The sequence below is a fragment of the Olea europaea genome, chromosome 7 (assembly GCF_002742605.1).
Source record: "Olea europaea var. sylvestris chromosome 7, O_europaea_v1, whole genome shotgun sequence".
Taxonomy (NCBI): Eukaryota; Viridiplantae; Streptophyta; class Magnoliopsida; order Lamiales; family Oleaceae; genus Olea; species Olea europaea.
Genome location: NC_036243.1, coordinates 16,616,681 through 16,639,832, shown reverse-complemented (window position 1 = coordinate 16,639,832; position 23,152 = coordinate 16,616,681). Strand labels below are relative to the sequence as shown.

At 31.5% G+C, this 23,152-nt stretch overlaps 1 long non-coding RNA gene across 2 annotated transcripts; it reads left to right on the top strand.

Moving 5' to 3' along the window:
* The first annotated feature begins 14,001 nt into the window (after window positions 1–14,001).
* On the top strand, window positions 14,002–21,023 carry LOC111397179. Of its 2 annotated transcripts, XR_002703195.1 has the most exons (5): window positions 14,002–14,183; window positions 17,130–17,230; window positions 18,352–18,730; window positions 19,911–20,581; window positions 20,654–21,023. It is a non-coding gene; the product is annotated as an uncharacterized LOC111397179 (long non-coding RNA). The 2 variants fall into 2 exon arrangements; XR_002703194.1 differs by having other exon boundaries at window positions 17,130–18,730.
* The last annotated feature ends 2,129 nt before the right edge of the window (window positions 21,024–23,152 follow it).

Below are 23,152 nucleotides of genomic sequence, written 5' to 3'. Positions count from 1 at the left end.
AGGATCCATGTGTACAGTAGAATTGCCACTCGATCGTGTTTATATAATTCGATTCGCTAATACGAACTATTCCTTTCTCTTTATTTAAAAAAAAAAATAATAAATTCAAACCAACCTAAAATTGCTACCCCTTGCCGAAAACATCGACAAGGGATAGAGGGGCTAATGATATAGGTTGGTAGAAGGAGACACCCCCAAGGACGAGCAAGGCAGATCACAGCACACCGATGCAAGGTCATCGACCCTCATAGGGCGTTCTACCACTACACCCAGGAAGCGCTCTACCACTACATCTAGGGAGCACTCTACCACGACCCCAAAGGGCGTTCTACCATTACACCCAGGGAGCGTTCTACCGCTACACCTAGGAAGCGCTCTACCACTACGTCTAGGGAGCGCTCTACTACAACCCCCAAAGGGCGCTCTACCGCTACCCCAAGAAATCATTCTACCACTAAGCGAAATCTTCAACGGGAATGATATCCCTTGTCCAAACACTTAGCCATAAAACCTTTAACGAATCGACAATGTTACATGGCCGCTGATACAGGTACAATCTTCAGACGGGAAGTTAAGGACTCATCACTCAGAACGTGGGTGTAGTGGGAATATCATCGTGGGACACGTGGCACCACAACCGCCCAGCGGTTACCTGGTGCCTAATATCTATAAATACCTCCGGATGAGACACAGGTAAGGGATGATTTTTTTGAGCTCCCATTCTCGTTTTTAGCCATCTGATTTTCAAATATATTTTTTCTAAGTCTGAAAACTAATTCTCACGCCGGAGGTAAAACGGGGGAGAAAGCCCCGCCTTCATTTTTTAGGTCTTGCATACTTGACGGAGTGGTGGAAACGCTAAACATTACCTGGTAAATAGAAGGGTGTTGAATCACCGCCTTTCAGAAACCAATCTTGAACTTTTTTTTATTGAGGCCTATCATCTCATCTCGGATCGAATTCCCTAATGACCACCCAACCTTATAATTAGTGTCTCCATGACTATCCAGTTTGATTTAACTATGTCTTAGTATCGGCATAGCTCCTCAATTTGATTTTATCTCATCATAATCACTCAATTTCAAATAATGTTTCACCATGGTCACTAATTTTAAAATTGCATTATATATATAGAATACCTTTTGGATAATGGACTTTTAAATTCAAAATCCATTTTTTTAGTTGGGCCACTTTCTTTTGGAGTTGGGTTCTTTCTAATGAAAGGTTCTGGTTGACTTCATTAATAACTTTGTAATTTCTTTGCATACATTCACAATGTTTATATATATATATATATATATATAAGTTTAAAAAGGCAAAAATTTAAAATTTTAGGTGACCATGTTAATGCTAAGTATAAAATCAAATTGGGTGACTATGATGACAGTAAGTATAAAAATCATATGGCCATGATAAAATAAAATAAAATTTGATAACCATGGCAAAGTTAATTATATAATTGGGTGGTCACTAATAAATTTATTGAAAAAAGTTCGACCATTGTTATTTTTACAATAGCTACGGATTCTTGGGGGTCAAAATCAATCCAGATTTTTTTTTATTAGCTCCGTAATGACACCTTACGCTAGACAAACGAAATTAAAGTCACTTTCACTTTGACCACGACAGCTAATCTGGAATCTCCTCGAAAACTTTAATAGTCAAACAACTTTTGAGAAATTTAATATTGTAAACAACTTTTACAAGTGTTCTATCAGCCGCATTTGTCTATTTAAAAATAATAATAATTAAATTTTAAACAAATTTCGATGAAATCTATAATTTATCTATAACATATTAAAATATTACATTAAAATAAAATCATATTTGGACGATTTTAACCCCCTTACAATTCAATTATTTCAGTAATACCTTACTTTTCATTTTTCGATATATAATAAATACTACATAATTATTGTCGTTTATGAAATTTGTATTATTAATTCTCAATTAATTAATATTTACATTAACTTAGATTCAATGAATTTTCACTTGGTGAATCTTGAACAATATGAATCTAGAGTTTTTATAGATGAATTTATTCATATTCATATATCTAAAAATTTTAATGAGTGTTTAAATTTATGTATTAACAAATAATTTTTATGTATCAAATGTAATATAAAAAGATTGTTCATTTATAATATCTCATCATTACAAAAAAAAAAAAATTGAATAATACAAATTGAGTTTTGAGAGTACAATAGTATCACATTAGAGGAGAATAATTTTTTGAACGTTTTAACCACCTACAATTCAATTATTTCAACAATACCTTACTTTTCATTTTTTCAATATGTAATAAATATTACGTAATTATTATCGTTTAAGAAATTTGTGTTATTAATTATCAATTAATTAACATTTCATTAGTATAGATTCAATGAATTTTCACTTGATGAATTTTGAATTATATGAATCTAGAGTTTTTATAGACGAACTTATTTGTATTCATTTATCTAGAAATTTTAATATGTGTTTAAATTTATGTATTAACAAATAATTTTTATGTATCAAATGTAATATAAAAAGATGGTTCATTTATAGTATATCATCATTATAAAAATTTGAATCATTGAAATTGGGTTTTTAGAGTATTTTCTTGTCTTAAATTTTAATGCTAAATTTTATTTTCTTTAATTCGTCCGAAACTCATCAAATCCTCTAACAAATTGATACCAAATATTACTTTTACATTACTTATAAATTATTTTAGAATAACTTTTAACCCCCTACAAATCAATTATTTCAATCGTACCTTACTTTTCGTTTTTCAATTCGTAATAAATACTACATAAATATTGTCATTTATGAAATTTGTGTTATTAATTCTTAATTAATTACTTTTACATTAACTTAGATTCAATGAATTTTCATTTGATAAATCTGGAATTATCATATTCATGTATTTAGAAATTTTAATGAGTGTTTAAATTATGTATTAACAATTAATTCTTGTATATCAAATGTAGTATAAAAAGATTATTCATTTATAGTATTTTATGAAGTGAAAATTCATTGAATCTAGATTAATGTGAATGTAATTATTTGAGAATTAACAACACAAATTTCGTAAATGACAATAATTATGTACTATTTTATTACCTATCGAAAAATGAAAAGTAATGAACTATTGAAATAATTGAATTGTAGGGAGTTAAAAGCGTCCAAAAAATATTCTCCTTTGATGTGATATTATTATTATTTCTTCCTTACAAAAAATTGAATCATAGAAATTGAGTTTTGATAGTATAATTTGAGTACAATTTTTTTCTCTTAAATCTTTATGCAAATTCTTTTTTTATTCGTCCGAAATTCATCAAATCCTCCAACAAATTGATACAAAATATTATTTTTACATCACTTATAAAATATTTTAGAATAACGTATAATGCACGTTCAACTTTGACTAGTTTAATAAATATGTGATTAAGAAGTTAATAAAAATTATGGGTCTTATAAAATGTTTTATTAAAATTAATTATTAATTTTGACTTAAATTTTTATCATTTATTTTAATTAAACCAAATAAAAACTTAATGTAGCATGAAAATTATCGGTATAACGTTAGTTGTTGAACGCCAGATGTGAGAGGAAACAAAGGTATAATATGTGTTTTATTTCTCCAACTAGAAATGCACGTTTGATATTCTTGTTCGGTCGTGCTACACGGCCCAAGTGGGATGACAAAGTTGGGTTACCAACTGACGTGGCCTCTTTAAAAAAAAAAAAAAAGTCTAAAAAATTAAAATTTGAAATTCCAATCGCAGTCTCTCTTTCTTCCATTGCCTTCCACGTTCTCTCTCTCTCTCTCTCTCTCTCTCTCTCTCTCTCTCCCCATTGGATTTTCCCCAACCGGAACTCATACAGCCTTAGCCCCTCATCGTCGGTACCTCGAACCTACGGGTCTCCGCAACTCCAGCGTACTCATCTCTGGCGGCTCCCCACCTCCGGCGTCACGCTTTTTTCTTTAATTTTCCTTTCGTGCCCTTTTCTTTTTCTTCAACCTCCGTCCACTGAGAAATTACAGTCCCACCGCCATCAATCAGTCCCTATTTCCAACCTTTTAAAAACCCTCACGTGCGACGTTGCTTGGCTGATTCTATCACAGCAAATTTATACGCCGGTTCTTAACCAATTCGAGGTGCTCTCGCGTCCCAATCAAATTACTTTAATTTGTGTACAATGGTTTACATGATGTTTGTTTATTTGCTGCAAATCTATATACAATGATTGAATTTGAGTCGGATTTTCTTTTATGAGTTCGGTTGTTTGTAAATAGCTCAACTTATGGTGCGTGGTCTGGAACTTACACTTTGTGGATTGAGGTTTACGACTGCGTTTGTGGGGGTGAATATTGATTTGGTGAGATGATCATTTCCATGGTAAAATAATGCCGGTGCTCGAACAATTGTTAGGATATGCTGCTGTGAATCTGTGAAATTTTTTTGTTTATGCATCTATTGATATGCAAAAGGGGTGGACATGTTATTTCTAGGGAAATATTGTGAAATGCAAATTGGGTTTTCAAAATTTTTGGTGCTTTCAATTTGCATTCTTCACTGGGGTTGAGTTTTGACTTGGTTGTTGAGAAATTTGGATCTGTCATACTCTCTTCTCCTACCATTGTTGACAGTTCCATGGTTCGACAGACTGTGAATTAGAAATGGAACCTTATTTAGCTTCAATTGCAGTTTTTTGACGTTTATAAAACCTTACTAGTTTATGCAATTGTTTAGTGTTAGATAAATGCTCTATCTCACTAATCTAAAGGCATGTATGTCAAGTTTTTAGGATTTTGTTTCAGTTTCCCAAATGCCATGAACAAAGGCAACTATCAGCAAATTCTATGCAAGATTTTTTAACACCAATATATACATGGATTGCTTGTGTAATTTCGAATGCAATTCCTGAAGCCATCAAGTGCTTTGACTCTTTATTACCATTTGATCATCACAGTACTTTTTCTTCTAGACTTTAATAATCATTGTGTGTTTATGTATGATGTTAATGCTTTATAAACATCTCAGTAGAATTTATTATAGTTTATGCTTAAATTATTGATAATTTCATGTTCACTGTTACGACATAATGTTGGGAAAGAATTTCGGAGTTTGCCATGGCTGCAGGGGTGTTGGGCACTTCTTTGGCGATTGTCCGAAAAAGAAGAAGCACCCAAGCCAAAGCCTAAGAATCCATTGTATATTTTACCTCCAAGTACGGTGATTCTGGATGAATGGAAGAGGCTATACTCTTAACACCAAAACCAACTTCCGTGAGGTTGCCATTAAAGGATTTTGGGACATGTTTGATGCCAAAGGATACTGTCTTTGGTTCTGCGATTACGAGCACAACGATGAGAACACAGTTTCTTTTCTGACTTTGAACAAAGTGAGCGGCTTTCTGCAGCGAGTGGATTTGGCCCGTTGATCATTGGTTCTGAGTCCCCATTCAAGGTGAAGGGATTGTGGCTTTTCCAGGGTAAAGAAATTCCTCAGTTTGTGGCTTTTGAGGGTGAGGTTGTGCTCGATGCCAAGTGCTTCAAATGAAGATACATTGTGACTGCCTTTTGTGAAAAAAGTAGTAGTGTGACACTGTGACTGCCTTTTGTGAAGCTATGAATTAATGTATGTACATATTAGCAACGATAAAATGTCTGATAAAATGTCTTGTTTTCTCCTTAAATAGTGAAATGAACTTTGATGTAAATCTAAATGAAATGAACTTTGATATAATTCTAAAATCCAGTAATGCTTCTTAGATGATTGCTTATCAGTTTTCATGACTTCTATCAATTGGAAACCATTTACAAATTTTTCCACATCTTCTACACAACCTGTTGAGGCAACTTCAGTGTCACAAGCCCAACTGGACACTCACTAGATGTGTTTTGTGATTGTGTTGAAAGCTTTAGCTCGATCATAAACCCAAATCTAAAGCTAGTGCTTCCACAGATTCACAGTATGACATTTCTCAGTTCTTCTTAGTGTATGTTTGAACTAGCTATGATCGAAAGATTCAAAACACACAAATTCTAATAAATTTGGATGTGTTTAAACAAAACATAACCATCCAAACATTTAACAAACTTTAAACTTTTGTCATTATAATTAGACAAACATTCAATGTGCTAGCAAGATACAAGGTACATGAAGCATGACATCCACTTCAACCAAAATCTACCAACTCACTGCACTACACTAAAATACCAAATTCAGATTTTCAACCTAACATAACTAATTCAACATAAACCACTAATGAAGCCATTTCGTCCCCTTCCTCATTATTTAGCTGCAATTGAGATTGGAACATTCGCAACATATTGCCACCTTCTTCGTGGGCTGCTGTTTTATCCAAATTCACATGATGTTTCATCAGGCAAACATTGAAGAAGTGCCCAACACCTCTGTAATCATGCCAAACTCCTGCATTCTTTCCCAATATACTGTATTGCTGAATCAAACACATTAACATACACCAATATTAGCATTTCTCTGACAAATCTTGAAGGAAGTAACCCCACAAGTGAATAATCGACTTATTAACAGCATCTATGTGCAAATGAAAATTTTCAATAAAATAAAACTAATTTTTTAGCAAACCAAACAGAGATATATAGTACATGTAGTACTGAGATATACACCCATCCGTTTTAATTGAAATTAACAAAACAAAAATTCAAACTAACATCTTCAACCAAAAGAATCAAAAGATGATTTAGTCAATCACACCAAGTATAAATTTCTAAACACAAAAATTCATAACACCAAGTATAAATTTCTCATCAAATGAGAATAGCTTTCCTAAACACAAAAATTAATAACAGCAAAATGAAAACGAAAAAAAAATTAAAGATGCTGGGAGAAAAAGAAAAATCAAACCCATAATTCATAAAATTCAAGAAAACGCCATTTCAATATATTGCTGTGCATATTTTTCACTTTTCGGACTAAGAAATCTCCAATATAAATATCAACATAAACCAAAATCATGCTTGAAGAATAAACCAATTACAAAAAGCCAATCTTAACCTTCAATGAACCGACTAAGAAATCCCCAAGAAGCTATTGAGATCAAATACAAAATCAACAAGGAAGATTAAGAAACTCAACAGATTAGCAATATTTCTGGGTTTCTCGCTGCCCTTCTTCTACAAAAGGAAGGTGGGGATTTTAACGATGTCTAGCTCAAGGTCAGATTCGTGGGAGGGGAAGATGAGAGAAATGGTTTTGGCGCCTTCCACTCCCCTGACTTTTTTCTGATTTCATTCCGCAGCAGGAAGACCGGGTTTTTGGTGCCTACTTTCCCCAATTTTACTGTTTTCAAATCACAGCCGCCCACCGACTTCTCATCCCAGTCGTTCACGTCATTTTGTAACCCAATTTTGTCAAGAGACTTGGGTCATGTAGCCTTATTCTTGTTCTATAGGGTGACAACATTTTAGTTGTTTTTATTTTTATAATAAAAGTGTTCAAAATAAAATCATTGGAATTTAAATATAGTAAAGGATTAGGATGTCAAACAATTATGTTTCTAGACATTTCATTAGGACTATCGTATCTTTGTTATCGACTAAATAAAATTGATTTTGAGTTAATTTCAAAATAATGTCTTGCTTGACATGAAATACTTTTTACACAATTAACAAACAAATCAAGTGATTACAAGATTTTTTTGAGAGACAAGGCAAGGCTCGTAATGGTCCAGCACAAGGGTCTAATTTTATATACACGGACCAAGCCAAGACACATTCGTTCATGTCCCACTCGTTTTATATCTAAAATCGTAGCTTAATCTCTTTAGAAATTACAACTACATAATGCTACATATCAACTTGGATTGACTTCCAATATTTCCGTTTAGTGGTGGATCCAGTACTCGGTGGGGGAAGCAGTCATGCGTACTGGATCTACAGGTGTTATAGTCACCTCCAAGAGGAAGCTTGGCCTTGAAGTCTGAAAATTGAATTGCAGGCTGAGGTAAAGAAAGAAGACAAGTTAGTGGATTGGCCTTTTTGTTTTTAAGTTTGAGCCTTATCTCTTGGGCCTATTGTTTAAAAAAAAGAAAAAGGGCTCAAATCCAATTAGCTGCTTGGAACTGTTTAAATTGAAATGAAATTACAAATCCATTATCCTAAAATCCTAACCTAACCAATTTCAAATTCACGAAAGGCAAACCCTACTGAACTTTCTCCCTCCCGTTGCATGTGCACTCACCAGTGGTCACTTAGCCCCTTGCCCTTACCTACCGTCGTCTACCGTTGAGTCATAGCCAACATCGAGCATCTCCGATCTCAATGACTCATGACAGCGAGCCTCTGGTCAAGATTTTTTTGTTGTTTTGCCCTTACCTACTGTCGTCTACCGTTGAGTCATAGCCAACATCGAGCATCTCCGATCTCAATGACTCATGACAGCGAGCCTCTGGTCAAGATTTTTTTGTTGTTTTTTGTTTTTGTTCTTTTAATTCATTTTTTGATTTATTATTTGTGAGTTATGACTATGATTTGTGACAAAGAATTCAAGAGTTCCTACATAAGCGATTACTGGGAAAATTTGCAGATTATAAGTTATTTGAAAATTTTTTATTGTTCAATCCGAATGAATTTTAATTGATTTTGTTAATATATAATGCTCGTTTAATTAAATTTAATATTAAATCGACCGTGATATGTTCTTGTAAGAGACTACGTGCAATGATCGTTTAACAATATTGAATTATATTTTCATTTGTATATGATTTTTACGTTTTAGTGCATTTACATATAGATTGAAGAATTTTTAATGTTATTTTATTAAATATTAATAAACGACCTCACTATTACGATTGTTGACTATTGAAGGTCAACGATCAACGACCGACCTAGCGGACCTCCAATTTTGGATCCACAATTATTTCTAGTAAACACCAAAATTCAAGATCGATTAGTTTATAAGTAAAAACTGAACTTGGAAAGATTGAAAATCAATACACAAAAATCACGGAGCAAAAACAAAAGAGAAACTACTAATGTGATTCAGTTAACCTATCCCTACGGTGATTCTTCAGTGCATGAAAAATTCATTGAGGACAAGTGATAGTAGTCCGTTTAAGGCCCGAACAAGTACCAACTAATTAGGTGTTTGAACTAGTCGAAGATATTTCCTTTAAATATCTTATCATGCATTTCTATCTTATCATAGGATGGTCGGACCTCTGCACCTGATGTGGTTGAGTATAACAATGCCTTTTAGGTGCTCAATGTGAAAGGGCCTAGCGGCATGCCCAAATTCACATGGTGAAATATTTGTAGGAATGAAATTCCAACTCAATGTTTTAAAATACAGCTATGCTACATGTACACCGTACACTTCCCTCACATGAAGGGCAAGGCCCGCGCATTAAATGGACGTGGGCCCCTCCCCTCATGTGAGGAGAGTATACACCGAGCTGTAAGGCTCGATGTACAAGATACATTATTCTTTAAGATATATTTTCATAACTTGCAACCAATGATTGCATTTTGAAAGTGACTAGAGATGAATAAGATTAAAATATCCAAGTTCGACCCAATTAACAAGTGGAGGAGTTGAATAAGTGAATATTTCATAATTCAAATTTATTAATTATTATAAGCAACAAGTCACAAATAATAATTTTATCTATATGAATTCACATGCAAGTCAAACCTATGTTGAATTATCATAGTTAATAATTTGCAAAAGATAAATAACATCGATGAATGATCACAAAGAAAAATCCTCACAAAGGATCAAAAAGCTCAAGGCCCAAGCCAATGAAATCCACGATAGAAAATTGACTTATAGTACAATTTAAACTCGACTAACTACCAGTACTCTCTAGCCTACTTTGTGTAATCGCCAAAGTCCTCGAATGCGAATTCTTGCACCAGCTCCCGACCTTCTGAAATTGTCTATCTCCTATGGATCATCAAGAATTCTCGTTCTTGTCCTATTGGAACTCTGATTTCCTTCCTTGATCTTCGAAACTCTAACGGATTATACGAAGGTAAGTGATTTGGTGTCTGGAGAATTTGGATTGATGTGTTTCAAAAGTGTTGTTGATTGATCTCAAAGTATAGAATTGAAGTACGGTCTCCAAGAAAGGTTATCTATGAAGTATATAATGATGAACCGCAAATATAGACTAAATAGGACTTGGGTACCTATAATAGGTGTTTGGGGTTGTTTAAAACTTGGAAAATAGTTTAAAAGGTGATATAGAATTTTTCCAGGAAAAAGGCCGCGACTCAAGTAAAATCCTATCCCCAGGCGAGCTCCAGGCTTACACTTAACCGACAAGCTGGCAGTAGGTAGGAGTTATGCTTCCGTTTTGATGCTTGAGCATGATCTTGACATCGATGGGCATTGATGGAGCAATTTTATCTCCTTATTCTGTACTCGAACCAAAAAAACTTCCAATAAACCAAAACAACTTTCCAATTAATTTTCTAACTTGTACAACTCATTTAAACCTTTATTTTTGTCTACGAGATTGCCAATAACAATAAACCTAACAAAGATTGTTCGCAAGCAAGAATCTGCTATGATCAATGTCTTAGAAAAGAGCTTCAAAGATTGAGTGGTAGATAACTCAATTACAAATGTTAAGAAAAATGCAGAATATAAAACCATATTAAATAGTTAAAAGAAATAACAAATATGAAATAAGCAACGACATAAGAAAATTAATTTGAATCATTGAAGGGAAGAAACTAGCTTAACCAAGTAAACTATGTGTTACATCGTTCTTTAAAATAGATTGGTCTACTCGCTCAATAAGTATTTGAGATTTGTTGGGCATACAATGGAGAAATCAGAGAAATTGAGCACCAAATTTCTACGACACCGAATTGACTTTGATATTAACTAGAAAAGTTTTGAACAAACAAACAGGAAAAAAAAATTATTAGTCCAAAGGGATTGTTTTCCTTTTTTATTATTCTTTTTTTCTCCTCCTTGTGCGGAACACGAAAAATTGACCTCCGTTATGAGCTTGGATCCATGAATGGATTACTTAAAAGACTGTCTGACATAGGAGTTACAACTTACAACCAACACCATCTTTAATTCGCTTATTATATAACTTCACCATTAACATAGACCATTAAATAAAAGTATTTCAGGACTTGGAAGGCCACCGGTGGCTAGAGGTGCTAACCAACTTACGAGCAAGGTCGAGCTCAAAATTTTGAAGCCCTAGACATATCGTTATAAAATCTTTAAACATAATTTTTTTTTACATGTGTAGTAATACTTAAATATTTACACAAATTATGTAATTATATTTAAACGAAAACTTTGTAAAACACAAAAGATAGAGTAACTAAATACAATATCTCTAGCATTTCGCGAGATTAGGCTAGCATAATAATTAGGATTCTTAGATTTTGATATGCAAAATTAGTAATCAAACTAATCAATTTATATTTCCCTCGAATAAGCAATATTTACCCTTTTCATATTGATGTTATTCAAGTGGTTTGGGTCGATTTTAACTCAAGTTTATATTGAAAATTTTGAAGTGAAACATTTTTCGATTGTCATAAATGACAACTAATTGTGATGTTGGGATTGAATATAAAATATAAATTAAATTGATGGGCCAAGATAAGATTTTCTAGAAGAATTGTATTGCAGAATGAAATCTTATTTAATTAGATCACTTGATAATAATAAGTTAACAAGGAAAAGATTTCTATTGCAATAAGGGAAAAAAATGAAAATTAGTTGAAAAATAAAAAGGAAACTTACCAAATTTTGGGCCAAGGTAATAAATTTATGACATTGCAATTTGATAAATTTGGCACCATTAGAGGTGCGTACATGGAGGAATTGGCAGCGAGTTGACGTTTCTTAAAGCTATAATGATGGTTGAACAGAGTTAAAAACAGGGAAAGTGTGGACAGATTGAGTTAGTAGCTTTTGTTTGGGTATTTTTTTTTTTTAATTTTTCAAATTGTCCATTCATGTTTCGACGTGCATCCTCCCTATTTTTGTAGCATTTCTATTCTTAAAGAAAGAAGGTTACTCGGCCTTGACATTTTTTCAAGCCTCTCAATTTTGGAAGCCATAAGTTAATGTCCAAGTGCTTTGTTCCAAAACTGTCGTATTTACAAGGGTAAGTAGACAAAAATTGTATTTTTGGCCGAGGAGACAAAATTTATTTGTTTTACTGAAAGTATTATGAGATTCACGGAAAACCTGGTAACGAAATATATATCCATATATTAACGACAGTCACACTACGCAGCTCTAGTGTTGTAAAAAATGACTTACTTAGATAGACATCATATAGATATAGCCCCCGTTTGATAGGATCAAAATAAGATTATTTTGATAAAAGCTGATGAAATACGTTGTTAAAGTTGTGGAACCCATTAAATATGAGTTAAAATTGATTGTTGATTTTGATATTGACTAAAGTTGTGAGACCCATTAAATATGTAGCTTCGAATTTCAACTGCATGCTCTACAAACATTTTAGATCCCTCTAGAATACACCAAAAAATAAGCCCCAATTTGTCTAGTTAACTATCATATTTTTTTATTAAAATTTAATAATAATTGATGAAATATGTTGTTTGAAAATTGATAAAAATTGTGTCTCATTAAATATGTGTTTAAAATTATTTATTGATTTTAAACTAATTTTTTTATCGACATTTTATTCGAAGAGAACTTGAAACTTTTACTCGACTAATTATCATAATCATTTAGATATTCACCTTCTATTTATCTCTAAAAAAGGCCACAAGGAAGCCTCGAGAAATAAGTATTTGTGCATGTTTAGGGATGACAACGGTTCGGTTTTGGTTCGATTCGGTTAAAACCATCATTGAATCGTCAAATTTTTTGGCATACTATAACTGTACCATAACCGCGTAAATCGGTTCGGTTCGATTCAGTTAATAACCACGAAAATAAATTATTTTTTATAGGTTTATCCGTCAAATTGATATAAAACAATTTATGAAAAGAGAGTTAATGAAAACAAAAATACAATATTCCAAACGAAAATACGAACATTATCCCAAATTCCAATTGCAAAATACAAATTTAACAAACAATATTACGAATATAATAATACTAAATTTTTCCTTCATTCTTGATTCTTGTGCATTGTAATTACTCAATTCATGTTCAATAATTCAAAAGCTCCAACCTTAACTCATATTCAATATTCATTATTGTCCACAACTCTTATTAGTATAGGTCAACACTCAAAATTGATTCATAGGAGGCGTTTGGGATACATTTTTATGTAAAAATAAATTTTTGGATAGTAAATTGATGGGAAATGTGTGGTTGAAAAATAATAAATTTTTTTGTATTTACGCGTAATATTATTTTAATAAAGAATGTGTGGTTGAAAAGAAAAAAGAGAAAAATGTATTTTAAAAAAAAAGTACCAAACGAGGATGGTAAATAAGAAATGTAAGTAGAGAATATAACGATACTACCTAATTTAGAATGTTTTAAATAAGATTTAAATAAAAAAATGTATCGATTCGTCAACTTCCTCCTCACTAAACCTTGCTATCCTTAATAAAAGAATGATTTTTTTTAAGCGGGTAATCGGTTCGATTTCGGTTCGACGGCATAAATACCATACCCGCATCGCAACAAATCGGTTCATTAAAATCAAATATCATATCCATCCCATTGCACCATCGGTTCGATTTTTTCGCCCCATTCGATTCGATTAATAACGATTTTCTATTTTAACCGTTCAAATAGCCATCCCTATGCACGTTTGACATTTATGGAGGTGTAAGGTGTTAAGCGATCGGCTCGTTTATTTATTTAAAATAAAATTGCATATTTATTATTTTGATGATGAGTCAGCACACGAGCAGCTGTTTGGTTTTATGATGCAATAATTTCCGAAGTTAATTTAAAAAAAAAATAAAAAAAATAAAATCTTATGCACAGTTAAGCTCACGTGTCTAAGAATGGCCTTTGGCACGTGATGTTCTAATGAAAACCCAATTAGGTTTTCTGAAACCCTAAACCTAAACCCAGTGCGCGGCGGCAGCCACCTCCTTTGCATCTATATAAGCACACTCCCCACGCCTTAGCACTTCAATATCCATATCACCGCCTCCTAACACGGCTCGTTCTCAATCTTTTCGATGGGTCAACTACTTGTTGCCGGAGCTGTTATTGATCAATCGGCGCTGTGTAAGAGCAGACCCTGCATTTTTTACTCCTTTTTTCAATTATAAGCAATTACTTTTCTTACGGAGCTTTAATCGTATCGGAATTTGTGAAGTTCCGATTTCGTTGTTCTTTTTGAAAACTTTTCGTTTTATTTATTTGTTTTTTGTGATATAAGATTTTATTGTGTGTTTTGATGGCATTTAATTATCTGAAAAGAGATGGAAGTGATGAATTTTTCCCCAGATGATTCGAAGCTGAAATTACTGAGCGCCTTTTCTTCTCCTCTTACGGGGAGATTCAAGCCAATATTCTGATCCATCTCCAAATACGTTATACCCTTTCAAACTATTTCTCCTGGGTTGATTTTATTCTCTCTGGTGTTTTTCTGTAGCTAGTTAAGTTTTCATATTATTGATTTTTTTTGTATTTCAATCAAATTTTGTGGATATTGTTCTTCCAAGTACAATATGCTCTCTAATTTAGGTCATCTCCAACCTATATCAATAAACTGGTTAACTCATATATCAATTTGGACAACTTTCATCCTCTCCAATCAAATACATCAAATATTAAATTAAATGAATTTATTTTTAAAACTTATTTAATTAAAAATTATATTATTATTGAAGTTATTAAAAAAATATTTAAATAATTAAAATGTTGTATTTATTAATAAATAAAAACATTATAACATTTTATTTATTAAAAAAAATTCTAGAAATGGTTTAGAGATTGTCTGGACTCAAATTCAAACTGAATTCTTGATAAATAGTTTAGACTTTTTTTTTTTCAATTTCCAGCATGGAAAATAAAATTTACCCATTCCACCCTCAATTCTCACTTATTCAAAATAAAATAAGGTCATTTTACTCCAATGTTGTACCAAAATTGGTGTAAAAATCACTCTAATGGTACCAAAATTGGTATGATAAATAGTGTTAGACCATTAGAGTACTACAGTATAATAAATAGTGTTAAGACAAGATGGTCTAACGCTAAAACCAAATTTGGTGTAGATCACTGGAGTTTGTCTAATGTCAAATTTTACATTAAATTGTTTAATTAAAAATTAATTATTACTAAAATTGTTAAATTAAAAATTATATTTAATGAAATAAAATATTGCATAAATTAATTAACTAAAAAAAAAAGGTTAAATAGATTACCTTAATTAAAAAAATTACATAAACAATTTTAAATTATTATATTTATAATTATTACATGTTACTTGATTTGAATTTTAAAATGTTAAATAAAAATAACATCACATTAAAGCAATATGGATAAATTAAAATCAATTAATTTTAAGAGGTAAAGAACGGATATATTTGGAATGATAATTATTTGTAGAGGGGAAGAGAGGGTTAATGGAAAATATTGAAAAATTTGAAATTTGATGTAAATGAACATTGTTATACCAAAATTTACATCATATTTGATATAACACTATTTATTACACCACATTTGCTATGGTGTAATAAATGGTATTATATCAAATTTGATGTAATACTATTCATTACATCATATTTGCCTACAATTTTGTTATTTATACAATTGGGATTGACAATTCTAATTGACAATCTCTTCACATGGAGGCTTATAATTTCTTCATTTATCGCGAGTCCCTCCATGTGAGGGGTTGTCAATCGGGGTTGTCAATCCTGATTGTACAAATAACATGATCCATTTGCCTAACCATTGGATAGCTTTTTACATCTCCAAATTTGGTTTAACACTAATCATTTACACAAATTTTGGTATAATTCATTATTTCGCATTTTGCCCTCCATTTTCTTTTATGTCAAATTTTTGTACATCTATATCCTTATTTTGGTGTAAAATTTAGCATTACTTTGGTGTAAAATTTAGCATTAGATTGTATTTCCAGTGGTTACACCAAATTTGATGTAACTATTCGAGAGGTAACAACAAATTTATGTAACTAAATTTGGTGTTACCAATGGAAATGTTCTTGGGCTTTATTTCTCATTGAGAATATAATCTATCTTAAGTAACTTGCTACCGCCTTTTAATGAATTCACTACATTTATTGAAGTAATATGTAATGTACAAAGAATTGCATTTTTTTTTTCCAACTAACAATATTTGTTAGGGGATAAATTTTCACATCGAATAAAGATAAAAATATAGATCAATTGATAAATATTTGAATTATTTCTCTTAATAAAATTGACATTTTAAAATGAAATTTTAAGCCTTTATATGGTATCAAAGTCCGTTAAACTATCACTAGTAATTCAATCCTATTGAGATTTAAAAAAAAAGATAATGTGAATTTCAAAATTGATTTGTTCAAGCGAGTTAACATCTTGCGATGACATGTTGAATGATAAAATTTCACATGGAATAAAATAAAAACATAGACTAACTTATAAGAGTTTGGATTACTCATGTTAATGAAGTTGATCTTTTAAGATGTAATTCCAATTCTTTTCAATATCTACATGGTTCTTGCTCATGCCTGATGGGTGAAATAAAGGCTTTGCTTGTGCAATAGGCAAAGCGAAAATTTTCTTTGATTTGTTCACGTATGCTCACCTTGTGAAATTGCTGAAATCATTCACTTCGATATCATCAATATTTGGCGATATAACAGTGGCTATGCCCACACCAGCAACAATCGAGACTGGTCATTATAGTGTAAAAGCCAACTACCTACTATTTTATGAGAACGAAGCTTCATACTAGATCATTGTTTGTTCGTGCATGAGATGAAGCCCTAATCTTGTTTACGAGATCAATTTTAAGTAAAACGAAATCTGAAACTCGAACAAGTATCTAAGAAATACGTCCACTCCCCCTGTAGGTTTTTATTATGAAGAAGACAGAGATTATAACATTGATCAATAGACATGAACATTAACAGCTAGTAAACTGCTAAGCTCACAATTCACAAATGAAAACTTGGCTTTTGTTTAATTCTTTCTGTTGTCCTCCACTAAGCAGATGGAAGGGGATGAAGAGCTGGGATTCGGTTAACAATCTAGGAATATTGTGTTTATCCTGTGTCATGCAAATTTACTTCTAGGCTCAGGATGTCAAAATATGTGAGTATTTTTTTTAAAATATTTTGATAAACGTGAATTTTTATGTTCTCATTAACGATAGTGATTACTTAAAAGGAAAACAAAAATATGCAATATGCATCATAGCACTGAATTGATGTTTTACCATGTCATAGACACTACGAACTTGGAAAAATCAATATCTAAATCCTTTCGGGTGTCGAATTTATTTAAGAGGAAATGCAAATGATAGGTATTTTATTACTGTACATACTTATTTTTATGTTCATTTTTCCTCCTATAAAGATCTTTATGTACATTAATATATTATAAGAATCTAAAGTCGACAACTACTTACTGGTCATCTGCTAGCTGTGCTGAGCTCTGTGACACCTTTCTTTGCATTGGCAATGAATTCTCTTTCCCTTATGATCTGCTTTTTCATAAAATTTCACCATTTATTGATTGCGTTCCCAACAAAAATTGTCATCGAAAGCCCTATCTGTGCCAACTCATCCTACAACGGGTAGAAAATTTCTCTGTTTTTTACGCTAGATTTACATGTGATGATGTGTCATTTTTCATACGTTCCAACTCTTGTGGATATTAATAACTTCATTTCCTGATCTCTTCATGAGGATATATGTCTGGTCTCCTTATATGGATGACTGCTTCTTTCGTTTCTACATTGTTAACATATTCAGATTTTATCCCAAAGCATCAACGACTATCTGCAGGGGCGTATGTTGTTTTATAATATGAACATTTGCTTCTAGTCTTGAAGTCATTAGCGTTGTGCTTGGCATGTTATGCAAATTACAAGTAATTGTTTGAAGTGCCTAATTCCTAAAAAATGAAGTTAGTTCTTTTGACCAGAAATATGGGAGTTTACTAATACGATCATAATTATGGGAAAAGATCAGAAGCTGCATTCCTCATAAGTAGGGTCTACGGATGATTTGTTCCAGTTATGAACATATATAGGCAAAATCAAATACACACTTGGCAAGTTGTTTTTTTAAATATTACATGTGATCTTTTTGAAAATATACTGTTCATTATAGCATATAGTGTGGGATTTCTGGTTGTGTTCTTATTTTAATTTCTAGAAATTTGGGGGGTGCAGACTGATGTCAGTTCACAATTCATTTCTTGTTCTACAGGTTCTTCTAATCTATGGTGCATACACGAATTGGAAACTTCTTGAACAATACGGGTTTCTTGTACTTAAAAACCTAAATGACAAGCTTTTTTTTACAATAGAATCCGAAGTGTATTTCCTTTGTTCATGGCCGAAGGAATGAGGAAATAGGGGCAGATGGCTTTTTGACCATGGCCCTTGATTGTTTAAAAAAATAATAAATAAATAAATAAATAAATAAATAAAGAATCATTAAAACCAATAAAAACTATGAAAATCCATTTTTGCCCTCACACGGACCTAAAGAGTGAAAAAGAGGGGAAGTTTATGTAGCAAAATCATTGCATGTAAGCAAGGAAAACCGACAATCCAGACTGGAGCTCTCCATTTGTGTGAAGAAGGTAAGCTTTGAAACTCTTTTCTACCATTAATCTTTGATTTCTTGAATTGTTGCCATTATTCATTGATTTCCTGAATTGTTGAGGGTTTATTTGTTGAAAACTCGGTTAAAAAATGGTTGTAGAAGATAAATAATTAACGGGGTTTCAATTTTATTGCCGTTTATGTGGGCGGAGATCATCGAAAATGGCAATCTCCGCTTTTGGAGCCTCCTGCAACGGCGAATCCCCAAGGCCCAGACGTTTGGGCCTTTTGGAAATGTGGCCCTTTTTTATTTAATTGAATTGTTTTTTATTTCATTTCATTTAAAATATAAATAATTGAAAAAAAAAACGATTGAAATAAATGTCCTAGACGTCTGGGCTACCTGGAAAATCCAGCAGGTCCAGAAGCAATTGAAATAAATAATAAAAAATTAAACATTCAATAAAAAATTAAAGTAAATATTAAATAAATAAGTAAACGATTAAAATATATAATTTAAATAAACAATTGATAATTAACATTTAAATAATAAATAAATAATTTAAATAACAAATAAATATCAAAAATCAAAATAAGTAATTTAAATAAGTAATTAAAATTTAAATAAATAATTGAAATAAATATCTAACATTTAACATAAACAATTAAATATTCAATTAAGAATTAAAATAAATATTAAATAAACAACTAAATAAATAATTAAATATTTACGTTTAAATGTTCAATAAATAATTTAAATAACCAATAAATATAAATAATTAAGACAAATAATTTAAATAAATAATTGAAACAAATCATAAAAAATTTAGCACTCAATAAACAATTAAAATAAATGTTAAATAAACAACTAAGCAATTAAAAAAATAATTTAAATAAATGTTTAAATGTTCAATAAAAAATTTAAATAAACAATTGAAACAAATTAAATAAACAATTAAAATATAAAGAATTAAACATTCAATAAACAATTAAAATAAATGTTAAATAAACTACTAAACAATTAAAATAAATAATTTTACAAAAAATATTTTTTTCGCTTTTTATAATTTGTTGTTTAATTTTTAATTACGCTCATTTTCTTTATTCAATTATCCGTTCTTCTTGTGTAAATTAGTTACAGTTTGGTTAGTTTAATTGTGTAATATTATGCTTTATTTATTTTCAATCAATAATGTTCTAACATTTGAAATTTTGTAGGATGAATTACAATCTGAACGCTGTCATGAGATAGATTCCTTGCAAAGTTACATCGAACTGTAATTTTGACAGCTTCACATCAGTATTAGATTCGTTGGACGAGGAGTACGTGAAAATATTACGTCGATCCTGCTTATGGCCCTTGTATTCGCTGCGCTTTGTACAACTTTCTGGACAGTTGCTCGATTCATTATTGTGTTGACTGCTTAAGCTAGTTGGCGGAGATATCCTCCACTTTGACCTTTGGGTCAATGTTTCTATATCTTATATATTCGAGTGTATCCTCATCACTGGATTGAGATGTATAGGCGAAGAAGCAACGAGGGCCCATATTCCGACAAACAAGAGGTTGCTGAATGATTATTTTAATGGGTATATGACAATAATACTAGCACAGTTAGGAGATGCATTCAGGAAATGCGACCAAATGTTCGACAAGTTGAAGTTGGGGAAGGTGTTTATACTCGAGAGCGTATTGAGGTGTCATCACATAAAGATGTCGATTGACGTTTTCATTTGGAAGTTGATGATATCGATACGTTCAACAGTTATCCGAAGGGCAGAGATACTTTGTCCATACTTTACGCGTTTTTAAGAGGGGGCATTCGATGCCTAAGAGGGATAGGTTTGAATGTAAATACGATGTATATGGCATGTCGTTAGCTTTGCAGGTAAATGTTTAACGTAATGAATTATTTATTTATTTTATTAAATTGTACATATAATAATTGTAATTGTTGCAGCTATGAGCCTACGAGGCTGTCCTCATCTTGACTGGTCGATATGCGAGGAGACGGGATACATGCTGCCCTTGAATGCACCACTGGCGAGCACAAAACTTAGTTTTTAGCCATATGTTATCGAGTTAATATATTATTATTTACTTATAGGGGCGATTGTGCTATACTCACAATAAAATATATAGAATTTTTTATTATTGGGCACAATGCTGATAAAATAATTCAATTTTGGATAGATATGTGGAGGTTGAAGTTAACCTGCAAATACAGTTGTGATCTTGAGTACATTGTGTATTATTTTATTTGAAAATGTAAATATTAAATCGTGTTCCAACACAACAATTGTATAATATTTGTTTATTTTATTCCTTTATTTATATTTTTCATGAATTATGTTAATTATTTATATTTCTTGTTTATTTCAGTAAATAAATATTTAAACAAAAAAATTAAATTTAATAATTAAAATAAATAATTAACATAAATAATATGTATAACCAATTAAAATAAATTATGAAATATTTAAATAAAAGCTAAATCTAATAATTAAAGTAAATAATTAATATAAATAATATGCATAATCAATGAAAATAATTAATGAAATATTTATATATAAAATTAAATCTAATAATTAAAATAAATAATTAACATAATCAAAGAAAATAATTAATGAAATATTCAAATAAAAAACTAAATCTAATAATTAAAAATATTAAATCAATGTTATAAATAATTACACTGTCAATATTTTATTAACAAATGTTAAATTTTATTAAAGTAGGCAATCGAAATCAATGTTACACTGTCAAACTCCAATGCAGCATACGATTTACTTTTTGTTTCGATCATGAACTTTTCAAACTCTTGAAAGCTGTAAGCCTTTATAGCTTTCCTAAATAACGTAACGATGTCATTGCCTCCATAACTAGTCTTCAGGTTTCCCTATATATGGTACATACATAATCATGATGTGCCTCTGGGGAGACTTTGGCGATACCATTTATTACTGACTGCCCTCGGTCGGTTACGAATGTAAGGTTCTTGATATCCCCAATTACTTCCCTCAATTTCGTGAAAAATCAACACATCGCTAAATCATTTTCTCCATGACTATGTTGACTGTAAGAGGATAAATTTGGATGTTGACATGTTGCAATAATCAACTTGTCCCGTATCTAGCCTTGAGGGTTGTACCGTCGATTGGGATTAAGGGTCGCATTACGTTTTAAAATTCTCGAACGCATTGTCCAAGGGCTATAAAGAAATACTTGAACCGATTTTCGTCATCATTCTCAATAAAAAAAGTTAACCCATCATTAATTTTTCCCATGTTACCTGGCCAATTAAATAAACAATAATCATAATTTAAATAATCAATTAAATATTAAATAAATAGAAAAATAAACAATTTAATTAAACAATTAATTAGATATTAAATAAACAAATGAATTAAATAAGCAGAAAAATAAACAATTGAAATAAATAATTAACAATTAAAATAAATATTAAACAAACATCTAAACAATGAAATATCTTGCCAATTTAACATTACTCTCCTCGATCGAATTCATCGAGTCCTTTAATGCGCATTATTTGACTCTCCAAGCCTTCTGATTGCTCATGACTAACCCGTACTTTCGACGAACATCATTAATGATGTCCAAAGGTCTGTAGATCGTTCGTGAATCCTGAAATTTATGCATTATTTCTCGACCAATGAACCATGATCGAGCTTGCCTATGATCATTTCGACGAATACCCACTTCGCAAGTATATTCCCCATGTATACTTACGAACTACAAAGAACTCATTTGTGTCCATTTTCGTCATTCACAAAACACTAGTGGCGATTGTCGTCAACATAGACAATTGTGTAAGTCAACTTGATGTGATCCAGGAGCCGCAAGCAACCAAATCAAGTTCAACGTCAAGCTGGGGGAAAGATCCGTTGAAAGTCGAAGGTAGACTTATGACACGAGCGAGGACAAAGCAAGTGAAAGAGGCGATGTGATTACTCGTCAAGACAACCATCGATGAAATCATGTTCGAGACTCAAAATGGGATAAGTTTCGTGCTCGGGTCGAAGGTCGAAACCAATTGGATCAACACGATATAAGCAGTCGAAGATGAAGTTGGAGAGAAGAACCATGCGACCGCATGGTTAAAACCGTTTTGCGGTCGCACGGAGTGAGGCAGGGAATTATTCGGGATTTTCGAATGTTCTTTGCGGCCGCATGATTTTACACCATGCGACCACATGATTAAATTTGACGCGTTTTTTATTTTTTACGAATTTCTTATTTTTTTATAGAATTTGATATTTTGTAGATTTCTTACCATATTTGAAATATTAGGCACGTTTTTACCTAATTTTTTAATTACTATTTTATTTTTCAATTGTAAGAAACTTTTGACATTATTCGTAATTTGAGAGGCTATATTGTTTTCAACTTTTGTTCTACAATTGAACAATTCAAGAACTTATCAAGATTTAATCTTGTG